The sequence below is a fragment of the Galeopterus variegatus genome, unplaced genomic scaffold, assembly GCF_000696425.1.
Source record: "Galeopterus variegatus unplaced genomic scaffold, G_variegatus-3.0.2 Scaffold15623, whole genome shotgun sequence".
NCBI lineage: Eukaryota > Metazoa > Chordata > Mammalia > Dermoptera > Cynocephalidae > Galeopterus > Galeopterus variegatus.
Window position 1 is genome coordinate 3,156 of NW_007741734.1, and position 21,011 is coordinate 24,166.

The following is a 21,011-nucleotide window of genomic DNA, read 5'->3' on the forward strand; positions in this document are numbered from 1 at the left end:
TGCTTGGATTTCTCTTAAAGGTATAAACTACGTTTAGAAAGGTCATCCCGTGGATAAACTAGGAACTCCTTGTCAACATATTTTGTAGTAGGTTTGTTTATATCAGCACCACCACAAACCTGAGTAATATGTTGCACTATGATGGCTACGATGTTACTAGGCAACAGGAATTTTTCAGCTCCATTATAATCTTATGGGACCACTGTAGTATATGTGGCCCATCATTGACCAAAACGTCATTATGCAGTGCATGGCTGTACTGGAAAATTTTAATATGTACTAAATATTAAGAAGAAAAATAAGTGTCCTCAATTTCTAAGAATGATAAAAAACTAAAAGATCTCTCCAGATTACTAGTGATTATTCTGTTGTCTGATTCACTTTGTGATTGGGAGAAAGTTTAATGTCTTTTTAGACTTTGTGTGTGTTACATACGGTTGGGGACAGGGTGTAGATTATTTTCCTGGAGAACTGCAAATTTGAACATTTCATTGTGTAACTGGGGATGACTCTCTTCATGATTGGACAGAATGTACTGTACTGGTTTTCAGAAACATATGCTAAAGTAAAACAGTACTCAGGGCAATTCCAGACAGATTGATAACTGTTTCTCTAATGAACATCAACATATGTACTGAGGTTGGCAGATGAAACCACTCAAGATGTTCACTTCTTGGCCAATACACAGGGGCTCTTCTTAACATCTGGACAACTATTTCATTGCCCAATAAAATGTAACATCAATTCTTACGAGCAAACAAACCCAAAATGTACTTACTACATAATTCCCAGGAGATGCTGAGGAGTATGGTATCTGGAACATAATAAACAGGACAAAAAGAAATATTTTGATTCATGTGGCAACATGGAGACTGACCTAAAGTGAATCCATTTCATGACTTTCATCAAGTTTTCCAAGCTACCAATGGTTTAACAATGGATAGCAAAGGATAGTAAAGAATAAAGGAATTTATATCTGTTTAAGTGCTAGAAAACTTAATTTCTGCAATATTATCTTGGATTTACAAAAAAGAAGGTGGATTTTAGTCAACAGGAATTTAGATGGAATTACAGTTTCAAGTTATATTTGTTTCAGGTCAGTTGTACCCACTGCTTGATACTAATGACTTATTTTGTAAGGAGAAAAATATATTTGAACAGCTAAAAAACAGGAAACCAGTATTTTTCAAATTAGTAGCCATTACAGATGCAACTTCTAAGCTGTGTGCATTTTTATTTTAAAGACAGGTTTCAGGCTACTACATTCACACAATATGGGTCAACATTTGATATAAAGACCGCACCTTTCCTCTTCCCTTTCTAATTAGTTACTAGGAAATAATATAATATATGAAAGAGTTTGTTAGTAGGAGTCTCCAAAGACAACTAATTCATGGGAATCAGATATTGGTAACAAATTCCCTCCTTCTTTTCAAATCAAGCTCTTAACCAAGCTCTTTTCTAGAGATTAGAAGGTATCAATACCACATTGTTGTGATAATAATTTAATTAAAAAACTGTAGAATTTATACTTTTAAAAAAAGCCCTTGAGTGTGGACATTAAAGGGAAAGTTTCAATCCAAATATTTCCTTTTCTCACCCAAGCTCATTAGCTCACATGTGTAAAGACGCTGCACATCCGTAAGAGATATTTTTGCCCTATTCTGAAAAAAGCCAATAAATTACTGTCTTCTTAAGAGACAGACAGCCAGGGCCAGTATAGGTCCTTTAGAGTAGTGAATTATAGTGTCTGTGCTCTAAACGCCCCCTTGCCCCAACATCTGCTACATAATTAAACATAAAAATAATATGGAACCATAGTGTAAGTATAAGGAAGTATAAAAAAGTTATGATTTCCCCTTGATGAATAATTCTTTGATTTTTTTTGGAAATATTTAAGTTATTTGAAAAACCTTTCTCCTCATTGTTGGTGTCCTTGCTTGCCTTAAGCACAGACCACATGTCCCTGAGGCTCCTTCTTGGTCTGCCCATGGGTAATTTAGCACTGCAGGTGGCCATTACTAGAGTGTCCAGCATCACTACTGATGAAAATTACTTCCACTATGAATACTGAGCTCTCTTATGGCAGTAAACATTTACTCGATTTGGTGAATGAATACAGCTTTGCTCTCTTGGGCTGTTTTCATTTCACGATCTACAATCCATCCTTTGCTTCTTATTTTAAACATGTGCATCTACCCTCTTCAAATTACCAACTTATATCTTGGCTCCTAGGACCAATTTCATCTCCCTATATATTTAGCACCTGGCTCATGTGTTTCTCCCAGGCTATACAGCCTACCAATACTATTTTTCTTTCTTTTTTTCTATTGTAACATAGTTGATTGTACATATTTGTGGGGTACAGAGTTGAGTATTGTTACTTGTTTGCAATATGTGATGCTCAAATCAGGAAAATTAGTATATTCAATATTATACAATTGTTTTTTGTGGCTCTTTACTAACTCCTCCCTCACCCTCTCTCCCTGTTTCCCACCTCTGGCCTAACGTTATTCTTAAGCAACTTCAAATTCAATCTAACCACCTTTAAGATCTTCGGAGTCTACAGCTCATTGCCTTCCTTTACTTTACAATATACTGCCCTCTCTTCCATTTATGAGAATGACCACATCTTAGAACTCTGCACAGAGATCTGAACAATTCCCTTGCGTAACATTTTATTTCTCATGACACTCACCAAAATTATTCTATATACCACCTGGAATCTTCTCTTGTTACAATTCCTCCATGTTCACTTAGTTCATTATTTATTAGTTTATGACTTAATTGCCTCTGACCCTCCTCCATGTCACTTGCAGCATTTTATTTCTCTACAATAACTTAAATCCATTATCCTTAAGCCTACTTCGTTAATTTCTATCTCTTTGATCAATTTCTAGCCAAACTTTCTGTTTTAGGGTAGAGACTTCCTGGAGAGAAACACTGTAGAGCTAAGGCTGGGTCTGGAGTTCACAGACCCCCTTGAGCTCGTTTACAAACCCTTCACACACAGGTCTATATGCTAGGTAACTAGCAAAAAGGTCCTTGAAGCCTTGGTGCCTTGGTTGAAGTAGGAATAGTCTTTATTCAGCACACATGCATTCAAGAGCTAAGCAGTACAAAGAGAAACTCAACTGCTATTGGCAAAGTCCAAATAAAAACTGAGAACTCGGGCCGGCCCGGTGGCGCACTGGATAGTGCGCCGCTTGGGAAGCGCGGCAGCGCTCCCGTCCGAGGGTTCGGATCCCACGTACAGACTGGCTCCCGCTCACTGGCTGAGCGAGGCGCGGGAGCAACGCCGAGGCTTGCGATCCCGTCGCCGGTCCCCGGTCCGGTACGGGGGCAACACTGAGGGTTGCGATCCGTTGCCGGACATGGAAAAAAGACAAAAAGACAAAAACAAAACAAACAAAAAAGAATAATATTCACAAGCTCTTGTTACCTCCACTGTCCATCAACTTGTGTTTTTTGCTNGAATAGTCTTTATTCAGCACACATGCATTCAAGAGCTAAGCAGTACAAAGAGAAACTCAACTGCTATTGGCAAAGTCCAAATAAAAACTGAGAACTCGGGCCGGCCCGGTGGCGCACTGGATAGTGCGCCGCTTGGGAAGCGCGGCAGCGCTCCCGCCGTTCACAGACCCCCTTGAGCTCGTTTACAAACCCTTCACACACAGGTCTATATGCTAGGTAACTAGCAAAAAGGTCCTTGAAGCCTTGGTGCCTTGGTTGAAGTAGGAATAGTCTTTATTCAGCACACATGCATTCAAGAGCTAAGCAGTACAAAGAGAAACTCAACCGCTACAAAACAAACAAAAAAAAAAACTGAGAACTCAACTGCTACCCACAAAGTCCAAAGTAAAACTGACCAGCTACCAGCAAAGTAAACATGCTCTGTTTTTAATCTTGAGCTCTCTGCTGGCCAGCTTCTGCTTCACAAACTGAACAACACACATTAACAACAAAGTAAAAAGACACATGGGTGCACATGCGCACCAACTCCACCCCCACACAACTTGTTTATAAGATATGTGCTGCATCACCCACAACCAGACCTGAGTTGAGGGAGCCTGACTAAATTATTCTATTTTCCCCACAAATACAAAACAAGGTTGCCAAGGTCCAAAATATAATCATGCTGTCCAATTTCCACCTAGTCTTCACTAATATCTGGAAGCATTTTGGCTCAAACTTTATGGAAGACCTGAAGCTTACTAGTGATGTATCAGTAAACCCAGTAAATTTCAGGGAAAAAAAGCCCGAATTTGTAGCGTTTACTAATTTCTGCAGTGTAATATTCCCACATGGCAGATTTCAAGCTACCAATGGTTTAACAATCAGCTCACAAAATTCCTAAATATTTAACAATTGACTCGTGAACTGGCCCTCATGGTGATTAGCATCCTGAGTGGATATTCTGTCCTCCTGTCACACATTAAAGCCATTAAGTTCTTGCTATGCCCTTATTTTCAGCTCAACACTCCATTGTTCATAGATTTAAATTTTCATCTATTCATCCCAAGTAGAAAAAAAATCAAACTTAGTTTCCAAAGCTAGCTCCTCCCGAAGACCATCCCATTTTCCTAAGTCCTTGCTCCTTTTATGCTTTCAATTTCTCCGTTCTCATGGCTCCTTCAAACACAGTTAAATGTAATAAGCATTCTTAAGTATTTTTTAAAAATTTTGTTATCTTATCTAGTTGTTCAATTTCTTTCCAGTTTTGCCCTGTTAAGCTCTTCAATTTTGGCTTATACTCACTGTTTCTACTTATTCTTCTATGCCCTCATTAAAAATCATCATTTGGGCTCCTATGCCTAATACTTTACTGAACTTTCACTCTTGAAAGTTACCAGCAGGATCTGACAGCCTAGTGTGAAAGACATAAAATATAACAATGTAGGTGGAAATATATCTTCTGTGGATGTCCATAGAAGATAGTCTTGAGTTGGGCTGCTGGGACAGGGAGTAGATGCCCACCAAAAAGACAAACAGAAGGACTATAATTAACAATTTAAAGTATAGTTTCAATTAGCTAGAAGACATGATTTTGAATGTTTCCAATACAAAGAAATGATAAATCTTTGAGGTAATGAAAAAAAAAAGTGGCTGCTGCAATGTGGGACTTGTAGGGGATTGTGGTAAACAATAAAGCTACTCATACACATACTCAGAATATGAATGAATTTATGCTGTAGTAAATAAAGAGTCACAGGTTTTAGAGAGACATGTTCAAATTTATGTTTTAGTAAATTGACTCTAGAGGCATCATGGAATATAAACATAAGTTACTGCAATAAGTAAGATGATAAAGAGTTGTAGACAATGCTAATGAACATAAGTAGGAGTAAGAGAATTTGAGAGTCATTTCACAAATTACTCAGCAAGGCTTGGTGACAAACAGGATGTGGCAGACAAAGGAAGGAAGAAATTAAGGTAATTCCTAGGTTTCCAACTTCGTGACTGGGTGGATGATGTTGCTAATCATTTATATATAGGGAATCTGGAAAGTGGGGCAGGTTTGGGGGAATGTCTGATATGTTGAAGGCATTAGTATGCATTGAGGTAGGTTTGATCATCAAACATTTAGAAATATAGGTCCAGAACTTATTAGAGATCAGGACTAAAGATACAGCTTCAATTGAATAAATTTCCATTTTGTGCTGGACATAATACTTGATCTAGGATTTGACTAGATTTTGTGATATTTGAAACTGTATGAAAACACCAAAATGAAAAAAAATAGGATGCAGCTCAGGAATGTAATCAGAAAATATTACCAATTGAGAAAGGGTGGATAATGTGACTGGATGAAAATCAGGAGAAAATACCTTATAAAAAGCCAAGCAAACTAGACCTTTAAGAAGCAGCTTGGGGGCCAGCCTGGTGGTGCACTTGGTAGAGTGCGGCACTTGGGAGTGCGGCAGCGCTCCCCCCGAGGGTTCGGATCCCATATAGAGACCAGTCCGCTCACTGGTTGAGCGTGGTGCGGGCGCGACACCGAGGGTTGCGATCCCGTTGCCAGTCGCGGTACGGGTGCGACACCGAGGGTTGTGATCCCGTTACTGGTCATGAAAAAAGACAAAAAGGAAAAAAAAAAAAAAGAAGCAGCTTGGCTAGGAAATGTCTAAACCAGGCTTATTCTTGAACTCTGTCAGGCTCTTGCCTTTTAACCTTTATGTGACTCATCTAAAAAAATAACAAAAAGTAATACTTTAATAAAAATATGGAAAATTAACCATTATTGAAATGAAAAAAGGAAATTAACAGACATTTAAGACAAAACAAGGAGTCAAATATCTCAGAGGTCACATATGATGAGGACAGAAAATAAGTCGCATTTGATTAGTAAGTAGGAGGTCACTAGTAACCTTCAGAAAAGGACTTTCATGGGAATTTAAATAGGTTGAGAAGTCAATTCGATAAAACTTCACTTGTCACTGCTACGTTTTAGGCAATGCACTGCCATATAATGATGAAAAAGGAAAGCCAAGCAATTCGCTATTTAGTGAATAGTGCTGAGGGAGTGAAAGTGTGAGAGACATGGGATGACAGTTTGAGACTGAGGGAGGGTTAAGAGAAGTTTCTATCAGCCACCCCCTCCCAACTCTAGAGGAGTGGAGGACTAGGGGTTTAAGGTTGTCTTGGGATTTTGTTTACTGGCATAGCACTAGAGGGAAGTTCCAGTCAGTGGAAAGGGACAGACTGAAGACTCATTTGGAAGAGTCAATGAGTAGGATATGTGAAGAAGCAACAGTAAAGAGAACAGAGGGTTTAGCATTAAAAGAAAGAACATTTCTATTTCTGAGGCAAGAAGAGAGAAAGGTGACTAAAGATCTGATAATACTGGAGGTAAAGGGTAGAATCTGAAGAAATTTGAATCTAATGGTCTTTTGGTTCTCCTCTGTAAAATATAGACAATTTTAGCTGATAGAGAAGGGGCCAATAATGTAGGGGCACAATGAGAATAGTTACAAAGAACTGTAACAACTACTGAAGAGATCAGGAAAAACAGCTGACTAAGGAAGAGTAAAAAATTGCTGATCAAGCATCAGTGTGTACTCTGAGGTTAGATGTCATAGATTTAAATTATAACATAATGCGTTAAGAGCAATTATAGAAATATGCATTAGGCATTTTGGAAGAACCAAATTTAACATCCCCCCACCAACAAACCTCATTGTCTACCCCCTAAACCTACTTCTTTTCCTATGTTCCTGACTCAGTTGTGTTATTCCCATTTTCTTAGACACCTGGATTCAAAGGCTTAAAATCACCTTCAACTTTTTCCTTCTCTTTATCCCTAAATCCTCTAACCCTATCCGTATTATATCTAAAATATCCACTAAGACAAAATGAAGGATAAAAGTGAAGATGTAGAAATTAAGAAAAATCAGAGAGCTGGAAGATCAGAATCATAGAACTAGAGGAACCTACTATTTGACAGAGGAGAAAATTAAGGACAGTATATGTTGTCTGGCTAAGCTAGACAGATAATTGAAGAGCTGTGAAAAGAATCCAAATATTCTGAATTTTACTACCCATGATTGTGGTGCTGTAGTAGGGGGCAGAGAAGTAACTAGAGGGCTTTTGTTTTGTTTTTTAAATGATTATTAACATTTTAGCTAATTATCTTTCTTCAACCATGAAGCTTAAAACTATTTTACAAGCACTGGTTTACTACAACTCAGGGAGCGCAATATCAAGATATTATCTGTGCCTGTGTAAAGTTAGGAGTATTCTCTTATTTTTTAGTGTTCTTTTAAAAAAATGAGCATCTATTTGTATAGAGCAGAGCCTACTTGGAGTAATCTATTTGTGTTTCCCTTAGGTTTAACCACTATAATAGATCCTCATTTGTTTCCTTAAAGTAGTTTCTTTTTTCTTCTTCCTGTCAAGGTACTGAGTTGATGAATACAATACTAAATCGAGCATGTGTTGTTTTTATCTATCCCTTCTTCACCTAACAATTCCTGATTTAATTTTCTTTGTTGAACCACACCGCCTTTATTTTTACTCTATACGGCTTGGGTAGGGATCAGGGAGTGGGCATGTGACCTAGTCCTGTTGGATAAAGTATTGTACCCCCTGGCCATAATTGTTTCATAAATGAGCATATGACCCATGCTAAGCAAATCCAGTTCAGTTAGAGTTGTTTCCAATACTTTTGCTTAACTGATAAAGAGTTGTGCTCTTTTGTATTGCTATGTACTGTATTGTATTCGACAGTCTTGCTATGAGGAGGGGAACGAAGGTAAGAGATGAATATAGACTGGGTCCTGATGACATTATTTAAATCCTTGGAAACAAATGTGCCCAAAGCCAAATTTATATATGAACTCTTCAGATACAAGATCCAGTAACAGTCTCTTTCAGTGTGAGTCCAGTTTGATTGGTTTTCTGTACCCTATAATCAGAAGTGTCTATTTTCAATAAAACTGCTTGATACTTAGTGATTAGAACTTGCTGTATAGCCAAACCAAAGTGCACAGTTGCCAGTTGCTTATGAAAAAGATAAAAAGGGAAAAACTAGAATTGGTAGATTTGTAAATAAACTTCCAAATAAGAATCTGAGGCCAATAATGTAATCCTCAGAGTCAAGGAAATTAAAAATAAAAATCATACTTTTATTCTGAATTAAAAATATAAATTTGCCCTTAAAAATGTTTCTCTTGCTGTCACGTAAAGGAGTGCCCAAAACTATTTTTAATCAAAACACTTTTACATGACAAAATTGTGGATTGTCAAAGGTTAAATACTTAACTATATTATGAATAATGGTAGGCAGATTTCACACTTTCAGAGAAGCGAGTTATAAACATGAAAAGAAGAAAGGCTAGAAACAGCTCAGTGGTGTTATACTGAAATTAAAGCATCAGTTTGCTTTCATGATGTTAATACATGTAGATAGATAAAGGTACAGATATGTATGGGTGTGTGTGTATACATACCTCTATTTCCTAATTCTGTTGGTTGAGGGCTTAGAATATGTATCACTTCAGTGGATTCTAAATACATGGGTATTTCAAATAGTTAGTGGAGCAATAGAATTAAAAGATAACATGAATTTTTCCATGAACTTTTTTGAAGTACCCTTGTACCATTCTCCACTAAAAGGACTCAGTGGAGCCAGGGAAATGGCTATTTCCAGGACTAAAGCTGGGAAAATATAAGATGAGTTTCTAATGATTAGAGAATAGTGGGGACATGTTAAAAGGACAAACAATCCAGCTTGAAGGGGGTTCCTACTGGTCAAATTTGGGACAATTTTAGCATTCTAAACCCACTGAACAAAATAATCCATGAGTACATCTGATATACATGAATTAATATGAATGGAGAAGAAAGAACAACTCTTTGTTACAGTAGAAAGCCAACTAATAAATGGAGAAGGAAAGATAGAATTAGGCAATCAACAAAGTAAAAAAAAAAGATTAAGGCAAGAATCATCAATGGTTGCCAAAAACAGCAGATGAAAGTATAAGCAGGAAGAGAATATTTACTATTGTTTCAAAGTATATCTCCAAGTTAATAATTACAAGGGGAAAACAGTAATTTTACAGTGGAGAAACTTGACAAGTACTAGCTTAACCAAACGATCAAAATTAAAATTACCAATAATGGGACAAATCACTATCACGTGCCTCCTGAAATGATGCACTGAGAAAAAAACAAAATTACTTTTGTAGTACTCCTGCCAAATATCTGTAACCCAAATATAATCATGAGGAAATATCAGACAAAACCAAATTATGGAACATTCTAAATAACTGGCTTGCATTCAACAAAACAGCAAGGTTAAGAAAGACAAAGAAAAACTGAAGAACTGTGTCAGATTCAAGGAGACAGAGACATGACAGATGAATGCAACAAGTGAATTGGGATTTTCTTTTGTTATAGAAGATATTGGGACAATTGGTGAAGTCTAAGCAAGGTCTGTAGATTACAAAACCGCATTACATCAATGTTAATTTCCTTATTTTGATCATTGTACTGGGATTATGAAAAGCAATGTCTTTTGTTTTTAGGCAACAAAGTATAGGGATAAAGTTACAGGAAACTTAAATGGTTCAGGAAAAAATATGTTTATTTAGAGAGAAGAAATCACAAAGCAAATGTGATAAAACATTAACACTTGGGAATCCAGGTGGAGGGTGTATAAGAATTCTTTGTACTATTCTTGCAACTTTTCTGTAAATCTGAAGTTACTTTAAAATAAACATTTAAAAGAAAAAAAAATAACAGTGAACAAAACATATTTGAAAACAGCAAAAAACAAAAAACCCAACCACTTTAATACACTGCCCAAAGGAGTCAGATGAGGAGTCACAGACATACTGTATTGACACAAATTAAAAAGTGTTTGTAAAATTAAATATGGAGAGAAAATCTAAGAAACTTGGAATTCAAAATAGTATAAATGATTTGTCCCTACAAAATAATGATTTGGGGTGAAAATCCCTCTTTTTTACTTCTGTTTCACAGAAGTCCTATGTTTCAGCTAAAAGTCATCAGTTTTCTATGATTTTTTTCCTTGTTCTCATTATAAATCGTTTTCGGAGAAATGCTTTTCCTTTGCATGCTTAGAATGATACCACTTTCCCTTTGTGAAGAGAAAACCACAGGCCTCCCCCCAGTACTTTTCCCTGTTCACACACTTTGAGTGAGAGTAGATGTTTCCACATCTACTACTTTCAACTCTATTACTTGCCTACACATGTGCTGGTCAAACTCCCATTTCAGACTGACTGTTGGAAAGCAGTTTGGTGCACACAGCTCTTATCCTAATTCCTGGTATTTCTCAGGGTCTAAAATAATGCACAGTTGCTGATCTGATATAGTATATTCTCCTACCCGTACTGCTCAGTTCTATGAAATTCGGAAGAGATGAAGTACCTAAAAAACTAAAAATCCTCAGAATGCAGAGCTCTCTTCTTATCTATGTCTCTAATACTCTTTACTTGGATAATATACCTCTAGGTACAATGAACCATCCCTTCCTAAATGGCTTTTGGGAGAGACAGTTTCTGGATGAGTGTACAGAAGGATGTACTGATGGAGGTGGGAAGTGATGAGTGTGAACTGTACTCTGGCTGCCATCAATGGGCAGTAGAGGGATGTTTGGCTGAGCTGACAATGAGGAAGGAGAGAAGGCTCTTCTTGCTTCTAGGTGGGAAGGCTTACATAGTTAAAGTGGGTCATCAGTTGCACTTTTCAATCTACTTTATCAAACATGCAGAAAACAGAAATTCTTTCCAGATTCTGGCACTAGGAAGATTGGCAGAGTTTTCAGTGCTATAGAAAATTGTTTTTTTCTGCACCCTTATGGGCATTTTAAGAAGTTGAAAGAAGTGTATCTTGAGCTGCTAGCCAGATGCCATTTTAAAGTGAAATCTTGAATGAATTCGTTCAAATAGCAAATAGCAAGAAGCAAACAGAAATATGAACTCTTCTAAAGCATGTAAGCAAACTGAAAGAATTTTGGAGAAGTAAAGGTATTCACATTACAATGTAATCTGGCAAAACTGTATCTTAGAAAGATTTGTTGAAATTAAATAGTCTACTGAAGACCCAAATGGATGCAGTATCTATTCTTCCTACCTCAAATAATTTCATTGAATTAGCAAATATCACAGCTATTAAAACTAAGAAGCAGGTAACGTAAATTATTTTTTCTCTAAAAACATGACAGTTGTGTACTTAAGAAGAAAGTGATTTCTGCTTTAGAATAACGATGGATTTAGGATGATTCTTCCTATGTCACTTTTAACTTCTTAATGTTTAAGTTAACCTTAGGTTGGATCAGTTTCATGTTTATTTGGCATTAAGGCCACTGCTAGACAATGAAGGTACCTTTGTGCATATTAGCAAAAGGCATCCCTTTTAGGTAGATATCTGCATACTTCACAAATGGAACACAGGCTGTATTTCAGCCCTCTATTGACTCCGTTGATCCAGGCACCACTGTGTGGTGCACACACTACATAAATGTACACAGTAGAACCTCTCTCACATATTGAAGAACTCAAGGTTTCAAAGTCGAGAACAAAAAACATCTCTAGGATGACGAAATTAAAATCATATTAATTTTAAGACTGATAGCTTCATTTTTAACCTGTATATATATTTATGTGACATCATTAAGAGAAAAAAATTTGCACAGTCAAACCACTGCCACAAATACATAAAGAAAATTCCCAGGATGTCAGGTACATAAAGGAGATGTGCAAGGATGGCAATTTAGCTAACAGGCACAATGCAAATGTGCATTTGCTTTCTGGGGGCAGCAAGAGAGCAAACCTAGGTATAATTAATACAACAAATTTAATCATAATAATTTGGTCTCCTCTAATAGAGACTGATTATATCTGTCAACTTACTGATTTTCATAGTTATTTTAGAAGATCAAACTATATTATGATAAATATAGACCATTATATGGGCTATTGCAGTATACTTAAATCACACTAACTCTTTTTTATTTTTAAGAGTGTTAATTGACATAGAATGAATGTTTACATTAGACCTTGAAGTGAAAAAAACTACATAATTTCAAAAATTAAGTGTATTTTTCTAAAATATTCATAAAACTTTTTTGAATGATTACTTTTAAAAAAGATTAGTGCAACTGATTGCAAGGCAACACATTTTTGTTGTTTTTGTTAATATTACAAGTACAAAAGAAATGAAAACAAATATATACTCACTGAATTGGCATTTGTGGGGTTTGGCCAAGGTCTACCACCACCTGGACCCCTACAAAAAAATATGATAGTTACAATTTTAACCTGTTCTTTGAATGTTTCACAATAAGTAATAACCAATTATAAAATATTAACATTTACAATTCAGTTACCATGCAGCTCTAATTCAACACTAAAATTACATTTTATATTTATTTTAACAGCTTTTTATTTCTTAAATAAAAAAAAATTATCATTCCATGAAGGTCTTCTTCCTAAGTCAAATTACTTTTAGTCAGCCCAGTTTCATTTTAATATCAAGTTGTTACTTTAATAAACAAAAAATGGTATTCATCAATAGTAGTAAGTATATACATACATACATCTAAATATCACAAAAACACACTTTTGGAGTAAAAAGCACTAATTATGAAATAAATATAATCTATAATCTTGTGACATCAATATAAATGATGCCTATGTCATATTCCAAATGAAATAATTTGTAAAATATTACTAATATGTATGAAATGATTGTTCTTACTATAAATAAATAAACATACATAAAAGGTCTCTAAAGTTGCCTCTTTTTCAAAAAATCACAAAGTATCAGACCTGTTACTTTATATATATATCTATATATCAACCTATCTTTCACTGCTATTGATGATTTAGTTACTATTAAATAAAGGAATCACATTTTTTGTTCTCATAATTTTAATTCAAGGCAGTGGTCAGAGTAAATCTCAGGGGAAAAAAGGAGGTAATCTATGCCAATGTTTCTTAATATATTACTTCATTTTAGGGTGATGAGAATATTTTGTATTCCATAGCTTATAAGAACATAAAGCTTTTGAAACAAAATCAATGCCCAATTAATTAAATCAATAAAAGTTTCTTGTTCTCGTGCTTTAGTCCTAAGTATACCTGAATAAATACTACCTTATGAAATGCAGACTACTGTCAGTCAGTCCTCTGTAATTAGGGTCATTCAAAATTCCCTTTCTCTGTGATTACAAAGACAGTAAAAAATTTTAATTAAAAAACCACATGGTCCTTAATTCTAGGGACCTTACACTTAAAGTTCTAAATGCTAGATAAAGAGGCTGTCCAAGTTAGTTACATGTAGTTACATGTTTGCTTGGAGTTGTTCTTAGTTTTGTTTTGGGATTACCTAGGGGTGTAAACAGCAGCAAAAGACATGAATCCTGTCCTTGGGCTCTATTAGGAATGCCCAAGTAGAATTTTCTCCCAATTCAGCTTAAGGAGTAGAAGGGAAAATAATTTGCCAGAGGGGACCTGGTCAAAGTCTTGCACATAGGAAGAAGGTGAGAGGCACTTGCATTGTCTCTGGAAATTGTTGTCTCTCCAAGATGATGATGATTATTTTACAATTAATTACTAGAACACTTTAGAAAGATGATTTCCCTTATAGGATTCAATGTCCCAATGGACACGAACTAAGGTAAAACAAGTGCTTATGAAGTAAAACATTTGGGTAGTAAGATCCATCCACATGATTTGTTTAATGTTAAATAAAACATAGTAAGGAAACTGAGAAATATTTATCTTGACAACATAAAAATTACACATATGCAAATCATGGCATAAATTTATATGCAATGATGTTACGTAGATAATGATCTCATAATTTTGAAATATTATGATTAAGTACTATATAAAATGTATTAAATATAATGGAATATTTTGTCATTTAGAAATTTGTCTATATTAAATTAACGAGCTAAATTAAATGTTAAAATAATTACACATTTTATTCAAACATTAAATGCTAATGTTAAATTTATTATATTATAAATAACACAAAATACCTTCTATGCATTTCAATTGTTTACTAAATACAAATCTAGTCCCAGCATACTATGTGTTTCATATTAAAACTTATTTTAATCTTATGAGATTAAGTATTAATAATTCATCTAGATAAGCTAAATTTCCCCCAACATTAACACTGTATTTGAAAATATTTCAAGTTTCGCGAATACTGCTGCATAAAGTGGAGGTTAGAGTAGAGAGTACTTCTACTAGAACAACTACTTAAGTTCAGTCATTCCACCTCCTTTTGAGAGCCATCGGTATTATCAAGAAAGTAATCTACAAACTATAATGTAGGCATTATTTTGAATGGGAATTTCTATATAAGCATAGTTATATAGTAGAATCAGGTTAGCCTCATTTCAAAAATGAAGAGAAAAATGGAATTTAAAAGAAGTCTATATTTTTATAAGGATGCTGATTTTGATAAAATCAAAGCAACCATGATTACTAAAGAGAAAAATTCTATTTTCTTCTGTACTTCACCATCATTATTTCAAGGTAATAACTGCACAAACTTTATAATATATGATACAGAACAAGAATATCCTTTGACATCCTTTTGTCATCTTAGTTTTAATAAAATAGCAAGGTGTACAAAGTTGAATTAGATATGCTTTAATACAGCATCCCTACACTATTTAAAAATTTGTAAAAATGTAGTTAATTTAGAAATACACCATTATTCTAGTTTCCTTTTAAAAATATGTCATAGTGTACTTTAAAACATGTATTTTTACATTTTGGTCACAGTTTGTAAATTCTACTTTAAATTATTTAAATTAATAGCAAGCTTTTACTGCTAAAGATATAATACGAATTATAGAAATATTGAAAATAAACTTTTATTTTGCTTTTAAATGACACTTTGTATAATTTATCCTGAGTTTAGACCATGGAGATGGAAAGATTGTATCAGAATAACAATTTTCTTTGGAGATGACAATTTTTTTTAACAACAAAGTTATCAAAATTTTGTTCAAACGGTTTATTGTGCAATAAAGGGATATAGTTGCCAGTTAGAATAAAGTATTTAATTACTTTAGTGACCAGGGTTGGGTATTTTTCATTGTCATTATACTCATAGGATATAAGAAAAATGACAAGCTAAAGAAAAATGATCCAGATGTGATTCTCTGGAGGGTACCTCCTAACTGCCAAAACAAAAATATTTTAGTTAGATAAATAAATTAGTTAGTTAAAGACACATCTTAAGGTAACACCATTCTAATGCCTTGCCCTTCAATTTTTAAGTTATCCAACATGTAAAAGAAACGACATGAAGAAAGTCACAATATCAGTTAGAAATGCTTGCTTGAATTACACAGTCAGACTTTGTTTTAAAGATAATATTATGAAATGATTTTGATAAAGGTTACTCTATTGAGTGAAATGGAGATAATAATGTATTTTTATTTTTTAGTCTCTTTAAATTTACTTTGCATTGTTAGGGCCAATATCAATTCAATAATTATCTCTCTGGTTAGATCTTCCATACCTGAGAAGTTTCCCTGTTAAAGGAAAATATTTACTAATGTAAATATGTAAATATTTACACTTTCATTGTCCTTGAAGGAATCCTAATTTACAGAAAACTGAAAGTGACCAAAAAGAAAAAAGAAAGAAAGAAAAGAAAAAGAAAACTGAAAATGGTATAAGACCCCAAAAAAAGAAAATACATAGTAATAAATAATGGAAATCAGAGTCTGAAAGACAAGTACATGTAAGAAAGGAACTAGACAATTTAAAGCAGTTATTTGAGTCTCTAAATGGTCAACATGAAAATAATTTTTTTCTCTGTAACTGGCAAAAAACAGGCTGCTCTAAAGTTGGCCAAATGGCCAATTATAATGCAGAGCAATGTACAAAATAATATTAGATACATTCTTAATATTTAATGATAATTCTGGGTTGATCATAGCATTCAAAATGTATACTCCATACATGTGTACATAGTATTCAAAATTATACTCCTTAAAACCTCTTGCATTTTAAGGTGAGAATCTCATATAGGTAAACTTTATATATATCACTACTCTATTGGTAAGAGTTTCAGCTTTTGACATAAGCACAAAATATCACTCATTTATTTTGCAGCAACATTAATAAAGGGCTAAGCCTTTAAGGAATTTAAGAAGAGTCAGACTTCATGTCTATCCATTTTTACTTTAAAAGTGAAAATGGTGATAGGAAAATTTGACCTACTTTTTCCCCCTGTTCTGTTAGTTTTGAGTCTGGCTGGTACCCACCTATTACCCTATTTTCTATTTTAGACAAAACTGCTTTCCATGAAAATGGTTTCAGAATCTTAAAAAAAAGCTTGACATACATCAAAAGAGCTTATTTCACAGTGTACCTTCAATGATATTAAATGATGGCAGAGTTGTTTAATTTGATATATAAGTAACCAAAACATGGACTGATGAAAAATATATGTGAGTAGACACCCACACACCTACATGGAACACTTTCATTACTTCTGCTAAACTTTATTTAGGCCACATCGTAGAACTGATCCTTGGGTAAATTAATGAATGTCACTAATAAGCACCTGGTATACATGGGACTTTGAGGGCAAGTTGAACAATGAAAAAGAAATAAAAATTCTCTAAGAAACTGTATTATATTGCCTGACAAAACAAACTACTCTCTTCGGCTTGGAAAGGCCTTTCCAGTAAAAAAACCTTTAGTTTACTCCTTATCTAAGTGCATCTTGAATTTTCAAAAGAAAGTTCATCCTATACTGTGGAAAGTTCTTTAATATAAAAGATACAACCAGAGAGAATTCTTTGTATGTTGAGAAGGATCCCAACAAAGCAATAGTAAAGATACATACAAATATTTATAAGAGATAAAAATTCCATTCTTAGGAATTACCACGTATCTGCTAAAATGAGGTTAATAATATTCAATTATGTACTTCTGTAGAGTTAAGTCATGGTTGTGATGTCAGCATCTCTTGATACTTTTGTATAGAATCTATATGGAGACTATCTACTAACAGGCTAAAAGTTGTTATTTATGGTGCCTGAAAATGGAAAGAAAAAAAGTCAAAGGATGCAATGGAAGAACAACATAAGAGATTATGTTGTGAAAATGAAGCAAACACTACAGCTTCTTTCATTCATTTTTATACTACACAGAGATTAAGGTGCACAAATTGTTTACAAATTAGTGTTATTTTAAAAGATAGAAAATAGAACACTTTACTAAAACACAGTAATATAGCATTTTGCTTACATGTTCATTCCAGGCATTCCAGGGCCACCTAAAGCATTCAGTGGGGGTCTCATTGCACCTCCATAGTTCTGTAATGATAACCAAGGGTCAGACTACCACAAAACAAAAAAACAAAACCAAAGAGGAGGGGGGAAAGAAAGGAAAGCTGGTTAATGATTTCCCTACATAACTCCTCATTGGATAAGGCCTCTGTAATTCATTCTCTGAAGGGTCCACTCTTGTACTTTTGCTTCTATTTTAACAATTACTTTGGATTGTGTCTTTTAAAAACTAGGTGAATATGTAAGATTACTGGAGCATATTAAATGATTAGGGTGTGGTTGCAATTGTAATATTTAACATATCTTTATTAATTTCCTAATATCTGTACAATAGTGAACTTTTTCAAATAAAACATTTCATAAATCCAAAACTCTGTCTTTAAAGAAAAAATTTACTCAACATGTTTGACACTGTCAGACCCAGAACAATTACATAAAGTCTGGAAAAACGAATAGGCGAACCCAACTCAAGAAAGCTGAATGCAAATTTCTGTTCACAAAATAACAAATCCAACACAGAAATGCATTAATATACAAATACACACAAATATATGAAAACTACAGTATCCTCAAAATATGTATGCATGTATCACGACAATAAACTTCTAGTATCTAGTACGCACATTCAAGGGATAAAAACACTTTAATGTTTTAACATGCATATTGTATTAGCTTAGTTTAGTTGCCATAAAGGCCAAAAGGTTAATTTTATCATTATCATGTTAATATATCTTGACACCATGGACAACTTTCACACTTGGCTTTCTGACACCAGTATTCCTCCAACTTTTCTGAGTACTATTTCATTTGCTGGCACCTTTTATTTTGCTAATTCTTTAAATGTTACTTTTCCCCAAGTTCTAGTCACAGCGTTCTTTTCAATAAATACACATTTATGGGTAATCTTATCTGCTACCATTTGTTCAACAATTATTTATAAGTGAGGAATCACAAATCTTTATATTATCATGATATCTCTCCTAAGCTCCTAGATAACTCATATGTTGTGCTTCACAGGAGTTGTTTCTATCTGGATACCATCTTGCACTCAACATATCTAAAAGAAAACACAATATTATCTTCTCATGATTGAGTTTTTTATACTGCCTTCTTCAATCAGTTCTGTGGCATCACCTTCCATACAATAGTCCAGACTAAGAACTTCTAGGAGCTCTTTGATATCTCTGTTTTCAATTCCCATATCCAGTCAGTTACCAAAGTCTATTGATTCTACCTGTGAAACAGCTCTTGAAATGTGCTATCATTCCTATCAATAATCATTGTTATTTACTGAGACATTTACTTTTCTTAATTGGTCCCTGATTTAGTCTCTCCTCCTCCCAATCTATTCTCCATACTGCCTATCCTAAAGAGCTATCCTAAAACTCAGTCCCATTGATGTCACTTAAAAGCCATGATGACCCACACTACCTACCAATTAAGTGGAAACTCCTTAGCATGACTCTGTGAGGTTATTCACAGCTCAGCACAGCCTATCTTTCCTGTCCTTATTTCCTACAATTTTCACCTTCATTCCCTGCATACTTTCATTTCACCTCCATACCCTCCAAACTATTGGATTTCTCTAAGTTCAGAAATACACAACACACTTTTGTACTAATGTGAACTCATCTTCCTTGGCCTTTTGAGTAGTAGGGGCTAAGATGTCAAAGAAATCAAGTGACAGAAAGCCTGTTAACTCGAGAGTAAGCCACAGCTGATAAATGAAATTACCTAGTTACATGCTACTCTCATTGTTTAAGGAAATCTATTTAAACATCCCAATTTGTGAGCTATGCAATAGCTCCTAATGGCTCACACATGAGCCACTGGTTAAAAACACAGCTATTTCCCTTAACTTTTGGATCAAGCACAGTGCAGCAGCAGTTTAGCGAGGGGTCTTGGAGAGAATAGTCACTTGAAACAAAATCTGAACAGTAAAGTACACCAGAAGTGCTTCACAAAGAGAGTCTCCCCTCATTTTTGGTCCTAGAAAATCTGTGTTTTATCAAGGAAAACAATTTTCCTTATAGCTCTGAACATAGAAGGATATTGATTTGAATCTCTGTTGCCACTGTCCCATTTCCTCTTTCTATATGTGTGATCTTGAGCCAATAATTGTCCCAATGATCTCTCAAACTTAATTTCCTTATCTGTAAAATGATAATATTATCTCCTTTACAGCTTGTTGGAGGATACAATAAAATATAAAGCACCTATCAGTGCTTGGTGAATTAAAAGCATGCACCTATTAACTCTTTCTTATGACCATTAATAAGGGAGCAACTTAAACGAATCCTCATTAGTTTCCATGAGCCCTAAACCCTAACAGAATTATTTGCTTATTTATACAGAGTATGTATATTTTCTTTTCTAGACTTTTTCTGTTATATAAGGGTATTTCTTTATGTATCTCCTTCTAAATAATAAGAACCTTAAAGGCACTGTACCTATTTTACTCATCTTTGTATACTCAGTGCTCAATTATAGCATCTGCCACATAATAGGCCTTCAAATAAATGATGGGCTAATTAAACTGAATTGTCACAGGAAATGGGTAAGAAATTATTCAATACATACTTGATAGATTTACAAAATATTTTCCTTTTGTGAATAATCTAAAGCACAAAGAAATCAGGAAGATAAGAAAGAACAACAACTGGCTTTCCAAGTTTGCAAGTATCAACAAAGGCAGACTGGGAAAAGCTAATTTAGAATCACTGAATTTTAAAGCTGATAGCAACTATACAATTCCATCTGGTCTAATCTCTCTCCCAATGCAATGTTCCTGACAAAATGGCTGTTCAGACTCCACTTGGAAAGTTCATAAAAAGTCTTTCCATGATTGGGCACTTTAATGTCTAGAAAGTTCTTCCCTTTACTAAGCTGAATTCTATTGCCTGTCTTAGATTTGAAATACAGAATTGGTTTACTTTCTCTTTACATGAGAGCTCAACATATATGTCCATCTCACCATTTCTCTACCTCAGGTATCTGATTTGGAAATCATATGCTCCTATTTACATGTAACTTCTTTTTTTTTTCCTTTTTGTCTTTTTTTCGTGTCCGGCAACGGATCGCAACCCTCAGTGTCGCGCCCGTACCGGACCAGGACCGGCAACGGGATCGCAACCCTCGGCGTCGCGCCCGCACCTCGCTCAGCCAGTGAGCAGGAACAGGTCTGTATGTGGGATCCGAACCCTTGGCGGGAGCG

At 34.7% G+C, this 21,011-nt stretch overlaps 1 long non-coding RNA gene across 1 annotated transcript; it reads right to left on the reverse strand.

Moving 5' to 3' along the window:
- Positions 1-319: 319 nt before the first annotated feature.
- On the reverse strand, positions 320-17,844 carry LOC103582300. Its single transcript, XR_549742.1, has 3 exons — positions 17,757-17,844; positions 12,705-12,753; positions 320-814 (listed from the first exon to the last, which is right to left on the reverse strand). It is a non-coding gene; the product is annotated as an uncharacterized LOC103582300 (long non-coding RNA).
- Positions 17,845-21,011: the final 3,167 nt, after the last annotated feature.